Source organism: Rhincodon typus, chromosome 42 (genome assembly GCF_021869965.1).
Source record: "Rhincodon typus isolate 14 chromosome 42, sRhiTyp1.1, whole genome shotgun sequence".
NCBI classification, from domain to species: domain Eukaryota; kingdom Metazoa; phylum Chordata; class Chondrichthyes; order Orectolobiformes; family Rhincodontidae; genus Rhincodon; species Rhincodon typus.
In genome coordinates, this window is record NC_063373.1 from 10,010,436 (window position 1) to 10,032,920 (window position 22,485).

At 42.9% G+C, this 22,485-nt stretch overlaps 2 long non-coding RNA genes across 2 annotated transcripts; one reads left to right on the forward strand and one right to left on the reverse strand.

Moving 5' to 3' along the window:
- Positions 1 to 1,631: 1,631 nt before the first annotated feature.
- LOC125487533 lies at positions 1,632 to 20,816 on the forward strand. Its single transcript, XR_007265946.1, has 3 exons — positions 1,632 to 1,685; positions 4,847 to 4,956; positions 19,734 to 20,816. It is a non-coding gene; the product is annotated as an uncharacterized LOC125487533 (long non-coding RNA).
- Positions 7,418 to 14,885, reverse strand: LOC125487531. Its single transcript, XR_007265944.1, has 2 exons — positions 14,725 to 14,885; positions 7,418 to 12,943 (listed from the first exon to the last, which is right to left on the reverse strand). It is a non-coding gene; the product is annotated as an uncharacterized LOC125487531 (long non-coding RNA).
- Positions 20,817 to 22,485: the final 1,669 nt, after the last annotated feature.

Consider the following 22,485-nt stretch of genomic DNA (forward strand, 5'->3'; position numbering starts at 1 on the left):
GCTACAAAAAGCCCCATATTCTCCAAGGATGTGCAGGTTAAGTGGGTGGGTGGAAGAGTCTGGATGTCATGCTCTTCAGTGGGTCAGTGCTGACTTGATGAGCAGAATGGCCTGTTCTGGACTGGAGGGATTCTAGGATTTTCTCTGTTGTCCATCCTTTGAGTTGTTTAGGCTTAATGCACTACCCAACATTTTACATCTTCCATACATCACTCAGCTGAGGGTACTGAAGGCAGGATAGCTAAGAGATAGATAGAAAACTATGCTGTAATAAAGATGAGTTTGCAGGGAGATATAGATAGGTTTAATTTAAGGGTGAAATATCTTGCAGATGGAGTGTAATGCAAGAAAATGTGAAATCATTCACTTTGTAAATACAGCAAAATATTCCTTAAATGGGGAATGACTGCAGAATTCTGAGGTGCAGAGGGATTTAGGGGTTATAAAGTATGAGCCACAAAGTCAGTTTGCAGATTTGGCATGTAATCAAGAAAACTAGTAGGCTGTCTCTTTTATTAAGACAGGAAAGAACAAAAATGTAAGGATGTTCTGCTTCATTTGTGCAGAGAATTGGTGAGACCACATCTCAAGTACTGTGTCCAGGTTTTGGTCTTCTGCAAATTTATTGGAGGTGATTCAGAGGATGTTTATGCAGTTGATACCTGGAATCAATGGGTTGTCTAAGGAGCTTAGGTTGGGCAGGCAAGAAGGAAAAGGCAGTGGGTTAGAACTGCTAATTAAAACAGGAAAATAATGTGATTGTGAGCAAGGATATTGGCTCTGATGGAGTAGAATCTGTATGAATTGAGCTTAGAAACACAAATGGAGAGAAAATGCTAGTAGTGTTGTATATTGACTCCAAACTGCAGTAGCAATATTGGGGAAGGCAATAGAATGAAAATTAGAGGTGCGATTAATAAAGTTATGGCCATGATTGTGGGTGACTTTCACCTGCATATAAATTAGGCAAATGAAATCAGTAGCAATACCATAGAGGAGGAATTCTTAACATGTTTATGGAACAGTTTTATGAATCAAAATGTTCAAGAGGCAACTGGATATTGGGTAATGAGAAAGGAATAATTGACAATCTAATTGAGCATGGGCCCTTAGGGAATAGTGACCACAGTAGGATAGAATTCTTCATGAAGATGGAGAATGATGTCATTGTTAAGCTAGGGTCCTGTAATTAAATAAAGGAAATTATAATGGTATGACGCGCGAACTAGCTGTGATAAATTGTGAATCAGTATTTAAATGGATGATGGGAGATAGGTAATCACAAACATTTAAAGAGCGCATGAACTATGAAAGTTCTTCCTCCCATTCTGGCATAAAAGCAATATGGGAAACATAGTCAAATCATGGTTAAAACGGGGAAATGATGGTTAGTATTAAATCTAAGGAAACAGCATACAAACTAGCTAGATAAAACAATAGACCTGTGGACTGCGAACAGTTTAGATTTCAGGAAAGGGAGACAAAGGGATTGAAGAAGAGGGAGAAAATAGAGTATGAGAGTATGCTCGCAAGGACCAGACAAACCAAAAGTTTGTTTTGTTCATTCGCAGGATGTGGGCATTGCTGGCTAGGCCAGAATTTATTGAACATCCCTGATTGCCCAGAGAGCTGTTAAGAGTCAACTGCACTGCTGTGGAGCTGGAGTTACATCTAAGCCAGACCAGGTAAGTATGACAGTTTCTTTCTCTAAAGAACATTAGGGAACCAGGTGGGTTTTTTCCTGATGATTAACAAGGCTTTCACAGTCATCATTTAACTCTAAGATTGATAGTAAAAGATTAGTATAGGGTCTCCTACAATCAGAAACTGGGCTATTTATAATGCTGTATGAAGTGATGGCAGACCAATTGAACATGTCTTCATGCCTTTAAGAAGAAGGATACACATTAACGTCCCAGAAATAAGGGGGATCACAGGGTTTAATTGGACGGAGGAAGCGAGAGAAATTAGTATTAGTAGGAAAATTATATTGACATAATTAATAGGATTAAAAGTAGATACATCCCCAGAGCTGGATAACCTTCATCCCAGAGTAGCTCAAGAAGTGGCTGTCAAAAGAGCAGATGCACTAGTGCTTATCTTCAAAATGTTTGTACACACTGGAACAGTTTCTATTTATTGCAGGGTAGCGAACATAATCCCAGTATTTCAGAAGGGAGACAAAGAGAAAACAGTGAATTTGCGTGGCATTGGTAAAGAGGAAAATGCCAGTGAATACTATAAAAGATGAGTGAAAATCCTGAACTCCCATCCTTGCAGCATTGTGGGTCTACCTGCAGCACGTGGACCGCAGCAGTTCAAGAAGGGAGCTCACCACCACCTTCACAAAGGCAACTAGGATCAACCAGGGATGCCCACATTACTTGACTGAATTTAAACAAAAACATTTTCAGGTCAGGTTTAACGTGGAATTGAAGCTTCAATCAATCAGCTGTGACCTTTGAGACTCGAGGGGCCAAATGGACTACTACTGTCCTTATTTCATATGGTCTCTACCCCTTTTCTACCCAAAATGCATCATCCAACCAGGAATGCTGTATTTGCTGGAAATTAGATGGATGAGGGATGATTTGATTAAAATTGTCCAGATGTTAATTGAAGCTGGTCAGGTAGATAGAGAGCAGCTATTTCCACTGGGTGGGTGAAGGGGGAACTCAAACACCTTCCTCACCTGCAATAATCAGACAAGACTTGAGTTTCTTTTTTCACTGGTTTATTTGAACATACAAATGAGGAACAGGAGTAGGCCACTTGGCCCTTAGAGCCTGCTCTGCCACTCAATAAGATCGTGGCTAATCTGATTTCAACCTTGGCTCCATGTGCCTGCATATCCTGATAATCTTTCATCATCTTCGTCATTGTTACAATGTTGGATAGAGTATTCATGAATTGGAAGGCGGGAAGTTAGAATTTGTTGGTAAAAATGATGGTAGGGAAAAGAGTGCTGTGGTCCCTTTAAGAGTTTGTGCTTTGTCTGTGCTTGGAAGTTTATAAATGCAGGTGCACAGAGTGCCCGAATGGAAACATTTTGTATAGAACAGCCAAGCAGCACTTTTTCCTAGATAACAAGTTTGAATTTAGCCAATTAATTTAAACAAAGCACCTACATACAGAAAGCCAATTGAATTTAAATCTGACAGTGTTGACAACCTGAAACCGATCGTAAGAATTGATTATGTTATTACGTGTATATAAGATGAGGGTATTTGGAAAATCGGGGAGAGCCAACTGCCATCTGAAAGAAAGAGATAACTGCCACCTGACGAGTTAGTACCATTCAGCTCTCAGAGATAGCCCATCTAATTAATCAAAGGTACTACAGTATTTTAGCTCAAAGTCCTCATTGAAGACGTTAAAGAGATAAAACATCCCTGACTGCAGAATTAATGGAAGAAAGGTGTTGGGGAAGAAACCGGAGACGACAGAATATTCCAGAGGACAATCTGTGCAAATTTGTAGAGATTACATTATAATTTATTGCTTGTTACTAATTGGGTTTATATTAGTGGGACTTGTCTCTATTTAAACAGCATTCCCGTTAGAGAGTAGTTAGTAGTCTAAGGGGTTTGATAGTAATTTTGTTAATTTGTTCATTTTTTGTTGGGTTAAATAAATAAATTGTTTCTTATTACTTGTAAAGTGGAAATCACAGATGTTCTTTCTTTTAACCACTCTTTTAATAGATAATGAGGGAAAAGGTGAGCTTCTCTGGGTGTTTCAGGGGTATTTATTGGAAGGGAATCTCTACTCCCATCATAACAGATCGGGGCATGTGTTTACATTTAATTATAAGAGGGGTTTGGCCATTCCCCCGCTGTAACGGTCATTAAGAATTCTACTACCTCTCCTTTACAATATTAGGAGACTCTGCATCCACTACCTTTTAAGGAAGCAAACTCCAAAGACACTGAACCCTCTGAGAGAAAAGAAGTGTTTTCCTCATCTCTGTTTTAATGTGCTCACCCTTATTTTTCAGCCAGTCCTAGATTCTTCCACAGGAGGAAACATGTTTTCAACATCTGCCTGGTCAGGTCCCTCAGGATCTTTTATGTCTCAGTCTTCTCTTTCTCCTCTAAACTCTAGAGGACACAGGCCTAACCTGTCTAGCCCTTCCTCGTAAGGCAATCCACTCATTCCAGGTATGAGTTCATTAAACCTTCTCTGAACTGCTTTCAACATTTCAACAACCTTCTGTAAGTATGGTGGCCAGTAGTGAACACAATACTCCAGATGCAGTCTCAGCAGTATATAAGGGAGATTGCACATATCTGAAAGTGGTGCATAAATTCCCACTTGCTTATGGTGACATATTTTCAGCAAGACTAGGTCATTTACATTTATCCAATATCCAATGTCCTCAGAACTGATAGCAGCTAGGGAAATGTTGGTTTGTATGCAGAAGATAGGGTGGGGGGAGGGGTTAAAAAGTAAACAATAGGTAGAGATAGACCCCAAAGAGAGAAATGAACAGTTGGACAGACAAGAGTGCATGACAATCTGGCAAGGATGAGTAGCTATTAATGGGGACTGTTAGTGGCTAACGATGGGTTGTGTGTAATGGCACACAGTGGTAACAAGGCCTGGTGTGTGGATCTTGGGGTAAGGGCATAGGAGAGCACAAGCCCTAAAGTTATTGAAATCGATATTGATTTCAGAAGGCTGCAGGGTCCCCAAGTGGAAAATGAGGTGCTGTTCTTCCAGCTTATGCTGAGCTTTGCTGGAGTACTACAGCAAGCCTGAGACAGAGATGTTGGCCAGGAAATATAGTGGTAAGTTCAAGTGGCAGGCAACTGGAAGCTCAGGGTCTTTTTGTTTTGTTTTGCAGATGGAACAAAGGTTCTCTGTGAAGTAGTCACTGAAGACTTCATTTCCCCGATGTAGAGAAGGCGACATTGTGAGCAGTGAATGCAGCAGACTAGATTGTGTGAAGTGCAGGTAATGTGCTGCTTCACCTGGAAGGTATGTTTAGGACTTGGGTACTGAGGAGGGAGGAAGTAAACAGGAAGGTGTTACACCTTCTCCAGTTGCAAGCCACATTTGTACATGTTTATGGAGGGGGGTGGGGTTTGCGGGTGTAGTAAGAGTGGACCAGGGTGTCCCAGATGGAACGGTCCCAGTGTAAGTCTGACAAGGTAGGGGAGGCTTCTCGCTGGAGGTGGTGGAAATGGCGGCTAGTGTTCCACTGCATATGGATGCTGGAGGAATGGGGATCCCTATTGCTGCTCTGGGAGGGAAGAGGTGAGGGTGTAGGTGCAGTAGATGTGTCAGGCTGAGGGTCCTGTCAACAACAGTGCTGGGGAACCCTCTGTTGAGGAAGAAGGTTGACATTTTGGAGGGTCACTTTTTGAAGTTGGCATCATCAGAACAGATGAAACTGAGAGGGAGGAACAAGGTGAACGGAGTAGAGTCTTTAGAGGTGTGTGGTGTGAGGAAATGTAGACAAGGTAACTGTGGGAGTCAGTGGGTTTAAAGTGGATATTGGTGGCCAGCATATACCCAGAGATGGAAACCAATGGCAAGGAAGGGATGAGTCAGAGATGGATCAGATGAAGGTGAGAGCAGGGTGGAAACTGGAAGCAAGATCAATAAATCTTTCCAAATCCAGATGAGAAGAAGCAACTGGCTATTGGGTAATGAGAAAAGAATAAGTGACAATCAAGTTGAACATGGGTCCTTAGGGAAGAGTGACTACAATAGGATAGAATTCTTCATGAAGATGAAGAGTGATTGTTATTGTTTCTGAGACTAGGGTCTTGTAATTAAATAAAATTATAATGGCATGAGGTAGTCATGATAAATTGCAGATCAGCATTTAAATGTATGATGGGAGATAGATAATGGCAAACATTGAAAGGGCACATGGACAAGTGACAGAAGTTCTTCATCCCGGCCTGGCATAAGAACAATACGGGAAATATGGTCAAACCATGGCAAATAAAGGAAAATGAAATTTAAGGAAACAGCATACAAAATGACTAAATAAAACATCAGACCTGAGGATTGGGAACAGGTTAGATTTCAGCAAAGGGAGTCAAAGGCATTGATGAAGAGGGAGAAAACAGAGTATGAGAGTACACTTGCAGGGTCCATACAAACCAAAACAGATATAACAGGCAGGTTTCTAAAGTTTTCTAAAACTCATTCACAGGATTTGGGCATAGCTGGCTGAGCCAGAATTTGTTGCCCATTGAGTCAAGAGTCAATTGCATTACAGTGGGCTGCAGTCACATGTAGGCCAGATAGGATAAAGCTGACAGTTTCTTGCCGTAACAACATTAATGAAACAGGTGGATTTTTCCTGATGATCAGCAACGATTTCATGGTCATCATTAAACTCTTAATTCAAGATTGACAGTAAAAGATTAGTAAAGACAAATAAAGGGTCTCCTACAATCAGAAACAGGGTAACTAATTAGGAGGTGCAAAGTGATGTCTTCATGTCTTCAAAGAGGACACAAATAACATGTCAAAAATAAGGAGGATCACAGAGTCTAATGGGAAGGAAGAAGTGAAAGAAATTAGTAATATTAGGAAAATGATATTGGGAAAATAGTGGGATTAAAAGCAGATAAATCCCCAGAGCCTGATAACCTTCATCTCAGAGTACCTCTGGAAGTGGCCTTAGAAACAGCAGATGCATGAGTGGTTATCTTTCAAAATTTCAGACTCTGGAAGAGTTTCTGTGGATTGGAGGGTAAATAACAGAACCCCAGTATTTAAGAAAGGAGGCAGAGAGAGAAAACATGGAATTTGCATGACGCTGGTTAAGGGAAAAATGCTAGAGTCCACTATAAAAGGTGTAATGACAGAGTACTTGGAAGATAGTGACAAGATCAGACACAGCCTGTGGATCCTTTTCCTGTGTATTGGGCTCTGAGACACCTTGTTGGGCATGAATTCTCTCCAAGCTGCTCATCGTCCTGACTCGCCATTCTTTCACTATTGTTGAGTCAAAACTTTGAATTCCCTCCCTAGCAACATTTTGTGTCAACCTATTAACACATGGAAGGCAGCTCACCGCCACCTTCACTAAGGCAACTGGGGCCAGCTAGTGATGCCCGCATTCCATGATCAAATTTTTAAACGTTACCTCGAAAATGTCTTTTTAAATGTGAAATTGACGCCTAAATTGATCAGCTCTGACCTCTTTGTGGCTCGAGGGGCAGGATGGTGTACTTTGGTTCCTACTTCACATGTTCTCTACCCTTCTACCAAAATGCATCATCTCACCAGGAATGCTGCATTCCCTGGAATTTAGAAGATTAAGGGATGATTTGATTAAAAGTTTCAAGATGTTAATTGAAGCTGGTCAGGGAGATAGAAACTATTTCCACTGGGTGGTTAAAGTGGGAACTCAAACACACCCCTTACCCGCAATAATCGGACAAGACTCGAGTTTCTTTGTTCACTGGTTTATTTGAACATACGAATGAGGAACAGCAGTAGGCCGCTTGGCCCTTTGAGCTTTCTCTGCCACTCAATAACATCATGGCTGATTTGATTTGAACCTCAACTCTATGTGCCTACATATCCCTGATAATCTTAGTTATCAAGAATCTATCCGCCTCTGCCTTGAAAATATTTAAAGATTCTGCATCCACTGCCTCTTGAGGAAGAAAATTCCAAAGATACTGAACTCTTTGAGAGAAAATAAATATTTCCTCTTCATTTTAAATAGTTCACCCTTTTTCAACAATGACCCCCAGTTCTAGATTCTCCCACAAGAGGAAACATATTTTCAACATCTACCTGATTGGGTCCTCTCAGGATCTTTTATGTTTCAATTTAGTCTCCTCTTTCTCTTCTAAACTGCAGAAGATACAGGCCTAGCCTTTCCTCATAAGGCAATCTAATCATTCTAGGTATTAGTCTATTTAACCTTCTCTGAACTGCTTCCAATGTATTACCAATCTTGTAGAAGTACCATGATCAGTACTGAACATTACTCCAGATGCAGTCTTATCAGTACACAAGGGAAATTGTACATATCTGAAGGTGGTGCACGAATCCCCACTTATTTACAGTAGTATATTTTGAACAAGACTAGGTCATTTACATTTATCCAATTAAAGACTGGCACAGGTTCTAGTCAGCCAGTTGTACAGTTTGTATTGTTGCACAGTCAACATTATTGTGGTATCACTTGAACCTCCCACCCTGCTGGCTCTGCAGAAATAACAACTGGCTGCAGCCTGTTCTTACAGGCTGGTTTGTCCTGTATTGTTCAATTTCTGTTCTTTCAAGGACATTAGTGATCCAAGTGAGCTATTATCACAATCCAGCAGCTTTCCACTTTTTCCAGTTTTAAGTTTATTTCATAGGCAATTGGAAAAAGGGAGGATCTACAGACAGGAAGCTCAAATCAAATGTCGGATCAAGAGTTTTCAGCGCCGCTCGATTCTGAGGAGCTGAATATTATCGGCCTTGGAACGTGGATGGAAAAAGCGTCATTCACTGTGGAGAGAAATTGTATGTGTGTTGTGTGTGTGGGCGAGGCTTCAGTAATATGAGAACCATGGGAAGGGATTCCATTACCCATCTGAGCTCGCAAATCAGTGGCGCAGTGATACTAGGGAAAGACTATTCATCTGCACTGAGAGTGGGCAGGGATTCATTCGGTCATCCACCCTGCTCAAACACCAGTGACTTCACACTGGAGAGAGCCCATTCACTTGCACTGAGTGTGGGAAGGGATTCATTGAGTCAGCCCAACTGCAGAGATACCAGCGAGTTCACATTAGAGAGAGATCATTCACCTGCACTGAATGCGGGCAGGGATTTACTCTGTCATCCCATCTGCCGAATCATTTGCATTCACAGTGGGGAGAGGCTGTTCAACTGCTCCATTGGTGGGAAATGATTCACTCTGTTATCCAATCTGCTGGTACACACCAGCGAGTACACTCTTGGGGAAAAGGTGTTGATGTTCACACACAATGCATTGAGTCTTTTAAATGTCTCTAACATGGGATCGCTCCTTTTCAAGATGTCTCAATGTCCTCCATCCTCGCCTCCAAACACAACAGCGAGGAACTCATGGAGCTTCTTTGTCAGGAGAATGGAAACACTCTGATCTGTTCTCCCTGCTGCTTCCTTTTCTTTCACTCTCTTCACTCTCCCAATGGGTCTAACTTACCCCCAGTGGTCCCCAGTTTGTCTCTGAACTCCTTTGGGCAGGTTTCCTATTGTCATTGGTGGTGATACAGTTAGTTGAAGCCTCTTTCTCACATACACTGTCCTAGTGAGTGTGGTGATGGAAGTGAGGATAGAGGGTGGATATTGTCTCAGGTCGGGTTGTTAGAGCAGGGGCAAAGGAAGCTGTTTCTGAGTTACATTGAAACAGACTCACAGCCCCTTGAGCCTGCTCCTCCATTCTAGATCATGGCTGATCATTTTCCACAGTACCATATTCCCATCCCATCCCCTTTATATCATTTATAAAACTTACTTAACGACTGAACTTCCACAGCCCTCTGGGAGAAGAGAATTTCAGAGGTTCACCACCTTGACTGTCCTCCTCATCTCAATCTGAAATGGCTTGCCTTTTATTCCGAGACTCTGTCCTTAGTTGTGCACCCCACAGACAGGGGAACCATCCTTTCTGCACCTATTCTCTTTATGCCTTTCAGAAATTTCTATAAGCTCTTCTGACATTCTTCTCAATTCCAGAGAACAGAGACCCAAACTGCTCAATCCGTCCTAATATGATAGTCTACCATCCCAGAGCAGCCTCTGTACTCCCCCTGTGACAACTATATCCTTTCCAAGGTAAGGGGACCAGAACTCCTGGTGTGGTCTCACCAGTCTTCTGTTCAATTAAATCAAGACTGCTTCAGTTCTTGAATCCTTTTGCAATAAAGGAGAATGTCCTAATTGGTTGCTGGACCTGGCATACTTGCTTCCAGTGAGTTATGAACATTTTTGGACATCTTTCCATTCTTTCAACATTTAAGAAACACCTTGCATTTTTTCCAACCACAGTCAATAACCTCTTCCCCATGTTATACACCATCTGCCATTTTCTTGCCCACACTCTAATCCAGTCTAAACCCCTTGAAGCCTCTTTGCAGATTCCTTGCACATTCCCACTAAGATTGTGTCATCTGCAATGTGGATATATTATAAATCTTCCCCTCCACCCTCCAACATCATCACCACCAGCTTCTACGTTATTGATATTGATTGTGAATAGCTGGATACCATGCACTGATCCTTGTAGTAACCTACTGGTAACAGAGAATGACCCATGTTTTTCCTTTAGTTCCTTTATTCATTCACGTGACGAGGGTGTCGCTGGCTAGGCTGCATTTATTACCCATCCATAATTGTCCAGAGGGCAGTTAAGAGTCAACCACATTGCTGTAGGCCTGGAATCACATGTAGGCCAGACCAGGTAAGGATGGCAGTTTCCTTCCTAAAGGACATTAGCGAACCAGATGGGTTTTTCCCTCACAATTGGCAATGGATTAATAGTCATCATTAGACTCTTAATTCCAAATATTTATTGAATTCAAATTCCACCATCTGTCATGGCGGGATTTGAACCCAGGTCCCCAGACCATTATTTGGGTCTCTGTGTTAACAGTCCAGTGACAATACCACTAGGCCATTGCCTCCCTTCCTCTGTATTCCTACTGTCTGAATTCTGCTTCTTAACCAGTCTTCAACATCCTAGTGTATTCCTCTCAATCCGTCGCTGTTTAATTTTAGTAGCCTCCTGTGTGGAATATTACCAAAGGCCTCTGAAAATCTAAATACGTCACATCCACTGGTTCCCACTCCTTGATTCTGCTAGTAACATCCTTAAAGGACACACATCCGGTTTCTCAATCAGACTTCCCCTTAATAAATCGGTCCTGTCTATTCTGACAATTATCTTTATATAAATATCCAGTAAACACATCCTTTATAATAGACTGTAGTATTTTTCACCAATTGATATGAATCTAACAAATCTGTAGCTCCCCGTTTTCCCTCTCTCTCCTTTAAAAGTGCAGGAACATTTACAACCTTTCAAACTGCAGGCACCATCGCTGAACTACTCATTTTAACAGATTATTATCAATATATCTATTGTCTCCATAACCATCACTGTTAATGCTCAATGATAATGGTCCTGGAAATTACTCAACTTTTCTCTATTCCCGATTATAGATCCTCTGCCTGGAATCGACCCACAATTGTTTTTGATGATCTTTCCATTTTTGCATGCTTTCAGAAGTTTTTGACAATCCATTTGACATCCTTTTATGGTCAGTTGAAAAGGGATCTGCATTCAACTCAATCATGATAGGAAACTGCAGGAAATTGGGGGATGTCTGTCTCACAAGAATACAGTTCACAGGGATATTCAACCCTGTGGGGCATTTGTTTATTTTTGTCCCTGCATACTTCACCATCTGTCAATTTCAGATGGTTGTACCAAATTCTTTCTCGATTGCATCACACACAGCATGTAATTTCAATCATCAAAGGCAGTATGGATTTCTTTGTATTGACCCAGTGTTTATTTTCACCATATCTCCCTGCAGTATACATGACTGTCTCAGCTCATTCCAAGTGATGTAGCATTCTAGCTGTTGGGTTTTGGGTGTATATCAGGCAGACTTTAGGACTTGCTTCCATGACAGATGCTATCTCTGCTGAGCAGGTATAAAATTAGTCTGTCGTGAGTGCCACCGTTACCAAATGTTGATAAATCTGTAACAAATTATTGAACACAGGAACTTCATCAATGTCAATGTTAATTGATGAAGCGTTTATTGATGTCCATGGAAATATTTATTTTTCTGTTTCATGTTCCTTGATAATTTCAGTCCACAATGAAGGTATCACTGAGAAGAATATGCAAGTCAATAAGAACTATCAGCAAGAATTAATCAGCACTTTCCCATTGGAGATGTTTATCAATGGAACATCTCAGAGATTGAATTGTAGATCTAACACCAAAGATCAACTGAAGTTCAGAACAGTGGTATTATTGGGAAAAGGCCACAGATGGTGTTTTAAAAAGAGTCACTGCAACAGTGAAAAACAGCGACACATCCAGAATATTAATCTCCAGTCAGTTATAGGAGATATTAACAAACTAAACATTTTCAGTCTATCAGTTCTGGGTGTGATTAACAGCAGCAGTAAGAGCAGAATCCAAACCCTGCACTAACATGTGAACTTGCTGATGTGTCAGATGGCATGACCGAGTGTATCCCTTCCCACACATGGAGCAGGGGAATGGCTTCTCCCCAGTTGAGAGAGTTCATGTAAATGCAGGCTGCCGGACTGAGTGAATACCCTCCCACACTCTGAGCAGCTGAATGATTTCTCCCCAGCGTGCACTCGTTGGTTTTCAATGAGGTTGGGTGAACACAGAAACCTCATCCCACAGTGAGTGCAGCTGAAAGGCCTCTCCTCGGCGAGAACCCGATGGTGTAACAGCAGCCAGGGGGACACAGTGAATCCCTTGCCATGCTCTGAACAGATGAATGGCTTCTCCCCTGAGTGACTATGGTAATGGTTTTCCAGCTGGGATGGATAATAGAATCCTTTCCCATAGTTCTCACATTTCCACACTTTCTCCAATGGTTTCTTTGTATTTCTCCAGTTTGGATGATCATTTGAAGCCTGGACCACACACAGAACACAAGTGTGGTTTCTCCCCGCTGGGAATGGTGTGATTTCTTTTCAGGCTGAATAACTGGTTAAAGCTCTTTCCAAAGTCAGGAGACACCATTTGGGCAGGCATGGACATTGTTCTCAGTCCATTCCAAGTCACACAGATGTTTGAAATTGCCTTCCATAGACACAATTTCTCCTTCTACATTCAAAGGCCAATAATGTTCATGTCATGCTGAATGAAGCGAATTTTTCAGATCTTGAAGTGAAGTTTAGTTTGAATTCTCTTTCGATGAATCCTCCCCGTACCCTGGAAAAGGAACACAAAACAAATTAAGGAAAAGCAATTCTAGTTACTACACGACAATTTTTCCTTTCTTCTTCTGCCAGAGCTGTAAATCCCTGACCCGTACCTTCTCCCTGGGCTGAAATTCAGACTCAGTTCCAGCATTTTTTTTCTCTACCTCCAGTTTTTACCCTCCTTGTACTATGGCTGGTTTCAGTTCCCCAGTTGTTAGAGGGGAGCGAGGAGGAGACACTGGAGGGAGCCAGTCGTTGAAAAACAGTGATCTTGTGTTAGAGAAATTAAAAGACTCATCGCTTAATCTGCTTCAAAACAAAGTGAATTCATTTTACGTTCACCGAAAATATCAGCATCTGTGACTGGGCAAGATTCAGTTTACCCAACAGAAACAGGGTTTCAGGATATGAGAAATTGGGTTACTCTGTCAGATCCTGATGGGATGTGTGGTTTAAGTTCCTGGCCTGTAAATCATTCCTTTCCAATACTTTATGTAACTGATCTGAAACAAACAAAAGGAGTGACTGAGGAATCAGAAAATCACAAAGACCTGGATTATTTTGATCGTTTGTGGGGTCAAAAATAGGAAATAGTGACCATAAACATTGACGGATTGTCACTGATTCAATAATGTCCTTCAGTGAAGAAACCCCACTTCCTGGTCTGGATTTACACACGACTTTAATCCCAGAAGGAGAGGAAAGACAGTGAGAGTAAGAGAGATAGAGTGAGAGATGAGAGATGAGAGAGATAGGGAACAAAGGATGGACATTTAGGTATCATTAACACAACAAGACATTTGACAGAACTTGCCAAATCCCAACCAAAGAAGCAGCTGTGTGAAAATCATTGTCTCCACGTTTCTCTCCCAGTTTCACACTGTCTTGATTTGCCTAAGACACAGTTCTAGATACTTAGAAATCTTGCACAATTAAATGAGAAGTTCAAATCCATTATGTCAAAACCCCATTGTAAACACCACTCTCTGGCCAACACCTCCATCTCACTTCATGCCCAATGTATAAGGCTAAACCAACTGCTTGAAGGCTTGGTAAATGATTTGCCTCCAAGTTGAGCTACCAACTACATGTCCACATTTTTGTTATGACCACCTCTTTAAATCTCAGGAATAACACCTAACTTTGTTCCACCTCAGCTCATCTGCTTCTGAAAATTACATCTTTGCATTTGTCACCTATGAGTTTGATTCTTCTGTCTCACTCCTGACAGGCTGCAACATTCTGTTCCCCATAAATCTGAGATCATCCAGATCACTTAACAAGAAACCAATAACTGCAGATGCTGGAAATCTGAAACAAGAACAGAAATTGTTGGAGAACTTCAGTAGGTCAGGCAGCATCTATGGAGAGACAGCAGAGTCAACTTTTCAGGTCCACTGACCTCGCTTCATTCTAGATCACTGCTGGGGCTCTCACCTCACTCATATGAAGTTCGTTCAACGTATGATCTCTATGCCTGCTGACCCACACAGGCTCCTCAAAATGCAGCAGTTCGGTCCCTCACTATCTCTGTCATCTTCTCCAGCTCTGCACCTCCGAATCCAAGGAGCTCAGTAAATGTCCAACATTCTCATTCAAGCTGACATCAAACCCAGGGGTCTGAAGTCTGGAACTCAGCGTGGCACAATTAGGGATGGAAAATAGATCCTAACGATGCCCACGTACGAGTAAAATACAGGAAGAAGATTGAAGAGTGCAGCCTTACATTCAAAGCGAACTACAAATCACCAAAATTACTAAGAGAGTGAGACAGGGATTAGAAAGACTCACCACACGACTTCCACTAAAACATTCCTCGAGGAAAAGCCTGGAAATGCTCCCTATACTCCCGTTGTGAAAGGAATTTCCAGGAGCCACCACGATCAGCGTAGGACTAAAACCGACATCATTCTCTCTTCCTACTTTCGGGTCATCAGTGCGCATGCTCCCGACTCCACCCCATGAGCCTGTGGGTGCACATTGCGCTTGCTCGGGGACGCCTGCATTGCGAATAGGGTACTAACACTTTCGCAGGTCATTTTGGGTAAACTATGCACCATTAAAGACCGTGTAATTCGTCGGAACGAGTGATTATAGCTGGTTTAATGTATAAAATTAAAAACGAATAGACACAGTAATTTTATGAAGGGTAAGTGGACTCGGAACGTTCACTTTATTTCCTCTCTTCGGACGTTGCCGCACCTGCTGTTGTTCTCCCAGCTGTCTTTGTTTTTGTTTCCTATTTCTTAAAGGGGAGGATCCGAGAAAGGAAAGTCTGCCACTCGTCCGGTCTCCGTCCCTCGTAAGGAATTTTGTTACCAATGGTGGAATGACCAAATGGGATTGAATGCGGACTAAATAAAAACCGAAAGAACTGCGGATGCTGTAATTCAGGAACAAAAACGGAAGTTGCTGGAAAAGCTTAGCAGGTCTGGCAGCATCTGGCAGTTCTGAGGTCCTGATGAGCTAACGCTAAGACTGGGAGCTACTGGGCTCGCGTTCAGCTTCCGAGAGCTGCATCGCGCATGCTACACGCAGACAGGCCGTATGCGGGTTGGGGCCTCCTAGAGTTTGCACATTGAAGCTCTGGTGATGGAATTAAGCCGCATTCAAGAACAAAAACAGAAGTTGCTGGAAAAGCTTAGCAGGTTTGGCAGCATCTGGCAGTTCTGAGGTTCTGATGAGCTTCTCCAGCAACTTCTGTTTTTGTTGTTGAATGCGGCCTAATTCCATCACCAGAGCATCGTTGCGCAGACGCTAGGAGGCCCCAACCCGGATACGGCCTGTCTGCGTGTAGCATGCGCAATGCAGCTCTCGGAAGCTGAACGCAAGCCCAGTGGCACCCAGCCTTAGCGCTTCGCAGAAACTGAGACAGAGGTATGCACAGCGGGGGCCGGGGGCCAGCGGCCAGAGCCCTGAATGTGTGGGGCACCATGGAGCAGCTGGTTATTTGCAGACTGAATGTACCTGAACTGGAATATTCACTTTCTCCACTAAGGATCTGTGCTAGCATGGTTCAAGCACACTCACTCTCACACACATACTCATGCACACACACTTGTACAATCACGCATGAGAAATCTAACACGTACACATACACATACACACACTCACATTCCTGCAATCTCTCTCACATACACATTCACACTTAGAATTTCACACTTCATACACATCACTCACTTTCACAATCTCTCACACATTCATTCACACTCCCACCCAGTCTTACACTCATACACCCTCCTATACGCAAACACACATTCTCACTCATATTCACACAGACTAATGCAGACACCCATGTGCACCCTGCCTCACTCACACATGCTTGCAGTCCCACTCACACGGACTTACTCACACATGCACGCACAATCTCACACTCCTCTGACATCACACAGACTGAAATATTCACTGTCACACAGTCAACCATGCTGTCACTCCTGTGCGCACACTCATGCACATGCATGTGAACACATTCATCTACACGTACACATTCACTTACACACATTCATACCCATGTACACACACACCCACTCGCACATATACAAATAGCAGGACAAATCTGACCCACCCATTAAACACACTTTCAAACATTCATACACACTCTTGCTCATTCTTACACACACGGTTACACTTACAAACTCACAATCACTCTTACATATAGAATAACAGTTACTCAGGCGTGAGTTATGGACTGGAATAGAATTGGGAAGTTCGAGTTAATTTTTATACAGAGTAACAGTTACCCAGGAGTGAGTTACAGACTGGAAGCTAATCAAGGGTTCAGGATTGTTTACGTACGGAGTAACAGACACCTGGGTGTGAGTTACAATTTGGAATCTATTCAATGAAATCAAGGTGGTTCATACACAGTATAACTGTTACCTGGGAGGGTTTTACACACTGGAATCTAATAGAGGGATGGGTGTTGTTTACACACAGAATAAGACAATCAGGAGTGAGCTACAGACAAAAATTTAAATCGAGGGGTTTGGAACATTTATATGCAATATAACAGATAACCGGCAGTAAATTACAGGCTAGAACCTAATTGTTGGGTTTGGGGTGGTTTATATATAGAATAACAGATACTCAGGAGTGAATTACAGACCGCAATCTAACCGAGAGAATTGGGGAGATTTATATATAGAATAACTTAACTGGTAGTGAGTTACAGACTGGAATCTAATCAAAGAGGAGGCTGTGATTTATATGCAGAGTAACAGATACCTGGGTGCCAGCTACATGGTGGAATCTGATCGAGAGGTTGAGAGAGAGAGATTCATATATAGAATAACATATCCAGTAGTGTGTTACAGACTGGAGCCTAATCAAAGCTCCTTGATGCCACACTCCATCGAATGGTGCCTTGATGTCAAAAGCTGTCACTCTCATCTCACCTTTGGAATTCAGCTCTTTTGAACCAAGGCTGGAATGAGCTGAGTGGCTCTGGCAGAACCCAGACTGCATGTCTTGGCTAGAAGCAGCTTCTCGCCAAGAAGATGCTATTTAAGATTTTGGAGTAGATTTGGAGAAGATGCTATTCAACGTCTTTCATCACTTTACTGATTATCGAGAATATACCGATAGGATGATTAATGGGTGGGTCAGATTTGTCCTGCTATTTGTGTACAGGACATATCCTGGCAATTTTCCAGATTGTTGAATAGATGCCAGTGTTGTAACTGCACTGGAAGATTTCAACAGTTGGGAAAACTAAGTGCATTTCTTACCACACTCAGAGCAGGTGAATGGTCTCTCCCTAGTGTGAACTGACTGAAGTGTCAGCAGATGAATAGACTGAGTGAATCCTTTTCCACACTCACACCAATATAAATGTATTTATGTATCAGCAGGTGGTGGGATTATATAAATCCCTTCCCACACACAGAGCAAGTAAACAATTTCTTTCCAGTGTGAACTCGCTGGTGTCACAGCAAGTTTGATGTCTGTGCAAATCCCTTCCCACATACAGGACGGATAAATGGCCAGTAAGAACTTGGTGTGCAGTGAACTGAGGATGTCTGGGGTAGTTCTGAGGAAGGATCACCGGACCCGAAACGTTAGCTCTGTTTTTTCCTTCACGGATGCTGCCAGACCTGCTGAGCTTTTCCATTCAGGATAGAAATTTTGAATAGATAATTCCAGTTTCTCTGGAACATTTTATCTTCTTGTTCACCAACAATGGAAATTCCTGTTCCCGGAGGCAGTGGTGTTGTCTCAATGTAATTGGTCTAGTTATCCATTACCCCAGGATGTTGTTCCATGGAGACGTGTTCAAATCCCACTGTGCTCACTGTTTAGGGAGGGAAATCTGCCATTTTTCCCCAGTCTGACCTACATGTGACTCCAGACCCACAAAAATGTGACTGACTCTTCACAGCCCTTTGGCCAATTAGGGATGGACAATAAATATTGGGCCTACTCAGGGATAACTACATACCATAAACTGATTTAAAAAAAAAAACTCTCCCTCCTTCCTGAACTGAAATACAAATGAGCTCTGGGATAATTCCTCACCTTTTAACAAATTTATACAATTGGTAATGCGCATTAGCCTCTGAATGTCATACCCGCTCTACGCATGCTTCAGCTCCTGGGTGATTGACGGTTTATTCTGCCATTAGCTGGGCCTTGCACCAATTAGAGTGAACGGAGAGCAGGCCCAAGCTGTTTATTGGAGCAGGCCCAAGCTGTTTATTGGAGCATGCGCAATGTGTCGGAGAGAGGTGGTTTGCTGAGAGCGAGAAGAGTGGAGAGACTGGATGGTTGCAGTAAACAAAAACAAAGTTACTGGAAAAGCTCAGCAGGTCTGGCAGCATCTGCGAAGGAGAAAACGGAGTCAACGTTTCGGGTCCGGTGACCCTTTCCCAGAGCTGATGATGGCTGGGAAAACATCAGTTTATATGCAGAAAATAGGGAGGTGGGTGGGGTAGGGAGTAAACGATATGATAGGGCCCAAAGAGAGAGAAAGACAGTTGGACAGACAAAGGAGTTGCTAAAGATCAGGCTGGGAGGGTGAATAGTTGTTAATGGGGACTGTTAGTGAATAACAACAGGGGGTGTGTAATGGCAGGCTATGTGGTAACAGTGATTAAAGTAACAACCTGGTCGAGGTTGTTTCTGCCTAAATTAGTACCAAGCCCTGGGAAACAATTTTTGTACGGGGTAAGGTGAAAGGACTTACACACAGCAACATCTAACCAAGAGAGATGTTTGTTGCTCCTGGACTGAGAAGGAGACTCTTTGGAGATAACAAGGTGTAGAGCTGGATGAACAAAGCAGGCCAAGCAGCATCAGAGGAGCAGGAAAGCTGATGTTTTGGGTCTAAACCCTTCTTCAGAAAATTCTAGACCCGAAACATCAGATTTCCTGCTCCTCTGATGCTGCTTGGCCTGCTGTGTTCATCCAGCTCTACACCTTGTTATCTCAGATTCTTCAGCATCGGCAGTTCCTACTATCTCTTTGGAGAGGCTGGTTATTGCAGACCAACAGTCAGTGTGTTACATTCTATCTTGCTCTCTCCAGATCTAATAGTGTCCTTAAGTGTCCCACTGCCTTGCTGCCCCTCCTCCCATTGAGGGCTGACTCCTGTGGAGACCTAGGACAGGCAATGAGTCCCCTTCTCAGAAGGACATTCATGAACTAGTGGTCTTTAGTGACAATCCACTAACTTTTCATGGTCACTATTTCTAAATGTTTTCCATAAATTACCTGAATCAATGATTCACTTTCACAATCTCCTCTAGTGTCTTAAACAGTTCTTTCATACTCACCTTTTCCTGATTTAATTTTTATTTACACAGAATCACAGAGGCACATTTAGCAATTTAGCAAGAATTCCAAACAAATTTCCCATCACGAACACAGAGTGAGTCAATTCATCAGGACTTCAACCATTGGATTTTCAATGTTTGTGGGAAAAGATTACAAACATCAGTGTGACTGGAAATGCACCAAGACGCATCCAACCTTTGGAGACACTGAGTTCACACCGGAGAATGGCCATTCATCTCCTCTGAGTGTGGGAAGGGATTCATTGACTCATCCTACCCGCTGAAACACCAGCAAGTTCACGCTGGGGAAAGGCCATTCTGTGTGGCAAGGCATTCTCTTATCCAACCTCAGGGCACACCAACTGGCTCACACTGATGGGAGACATTTCAAGCGTTCAGACTGTGAGAAGAGCTTTAAATGCAAATGTGACATGCTGATATACCAACACATTCACATTGGGGAGAGGTTATGCCCCTGCTCTGTGTGGGAAATCATTTGTCCGTTCAACAGCCTTCTGAAACACCAGCAAGTACGCATTGGTAAGAAGATGTTACTGGCTCTCTGTGGGAAAGCATTCACTCAGTCATTCCACCTGCCTAGACACCAGTGAGTTCACAAGTGACTGCAGGGCAGGTGCCTGTTGCTGTTGTTTCTTAAAACTTTGATTGATCCAGCTCCTAGGAGGACTGGTTGATTGATGTGATGGAGGATTCCTCCAGCCTGAGGACCAGGAGGCAGATGCAGTGGAACAGGGAAATATGTGATGCTTGTGATGTGTCATGGGGAGGCCAGCAGAAGGTGGCATTGTATCACTTTAAACACCAGAGTTGTGGGGGGTGGGGGAGGGGGGAGGTGGTGGTGGTGGGGTGAGGAGATCAGAGAGGAGAGAGAGACTGGGATTCATCACACACACAGGCACTGTCAAACACAGCCATAGAGATACACAATGTCCCTCTGTATACGGTCAGGGTTGATATGTTTGATAAACTCAAGTTCATTTGTGCAATAAATTGCATAATTATTGTTCATTTGGAAAATTGACTGTTTCATTTGTAGAATTATCAAACTCATTAAAGGTGAACTTGCTGGCTTGTTCATTTTAGTCCCACTTACACCTTACATTCATCTGTTTGAAAGTCTTGTTCTCTTGTGAAATAAATTTGTGTCCACTGTTGCAGAAGCCTATGTTCCATTGTCTAAATGATTATGTAGTGGCTGCTGCCAATTTGAAACTGCAGCTTTGGCTCTGTGTGGATTTTAAATCTGAGGCCAGAGGGTGTGAGGATGGGCTTGAGGATGCAGGGGTAGAGCGACAGCCAGAGGCAGAATGGACTAAACTTTTGAGTTGAAAACAACAAATGCTAAAGATCACAGCGGATCAGGGTGCATCCGTGGAAAGAGCAAGCTAACATTTTGTGTCCCGAAGACTCTTCATCAGAGCCATCTAGACTTGAAACGTTAAGCTTGCACTTCCTCCATGGATACTGCCTGACCTGCTGTGATCTCCAGCAATTTTTCTTTTCAGTATCTGATCCAGAATCTGCAGCAATTTTCTCAAACGATTGAGCTGCTGCTTTCTCTCTCTCTCACCACCTCCCTCCCGTCTCATTCTAACAAAGATGCCTCCTGGTATCCATGTCTAGGGGAGGTGTGCTCCAGGTAGAAGGCGCTGGGGATGAACTGGGATCTGGGCAGAGAGGGGACTTCGAATGATGGTCCTGAAGGTATTTAAGGTAGGTTCTGGCAGCCATAATCATTTTACCACGTGGACGGAGCAGGAAGCGAGTGTCAGAGGATTCTGTCCAGTTGTGTGAGGAGGTGTGTGGGCGCTGTTTCTATCTCACTGCCAGTTATGATCCTTTAACTGCAGCCCCTCTACCTCTCTCTACACCAGCCAGGCTGAAGCAAACTCCAGGAGTGGTGTGTCCCCCAACATGGAGAGAGCTGCAACCTGCTGGAATGGTGAGCATCCCCTCCTCGGCCTCTCCATAACTTTCCTTAACACTTCATTGTCTCTCCCTGACTTTTTTCCCTTTTCTCTCTCTCCCTCCATGTGTCTTTCTTTCTGCCTTTCTTTCCCTCTGTCTCTCTTACCTCTTTTATTCCCCCTTACATTCTTTTGTTTTTCTGACTATTGCCTCTTCTTTCTGCCTTTGTCTCTGTTCTTTCCCACTCTTTTTTTTTTGTGTTCCCCTGCCTTGCTGCATTTCCTCCAACTAGTTTTGCAGTTCCTCCACAAGTTATACACCCGCAAAATAATGCAGTCCTCCCCCTAAGTTTTGTGTCCCCACCAAAAATTGTAGTCCCACAATATTTTACCCTCTCTCAAATTTTGTCCCCACCAAATTTTTGCACACCCCCTAACATTGGTTCCTCCCTTGCCTCCCCGCCCGCCCATTTGTGTGACCACTTCCAATTTGGCAAACCCAAAATCTTGCTGCATCCCACACCCATGTTTTGCATTCTGCCAAAAGTGGTAACCCCATTATTTCCCCCTCAAAACTGTTGCCTCCACCCAGATATAGCACATTAAAAAAATTGATGTGCACCCCAAAATTTTTTGCCCCCTCAGACTTTGTGCCCCAGCAAATAGTGTGCCCATCCCTAATTTTTCACACCCCCCCAATCTTGTGCCTACTGCTCCAGTTTTACACACCCAATATTGTTCCTTCTTGCAGCCTCCACAATTTTGCCCTGCCCCCAATTACACAAAACATACAATTTGTGGGTCCCCTCAAAACACTTGCACTCTTCCCCCAAATTTTGCCCATTGCCAAGTTT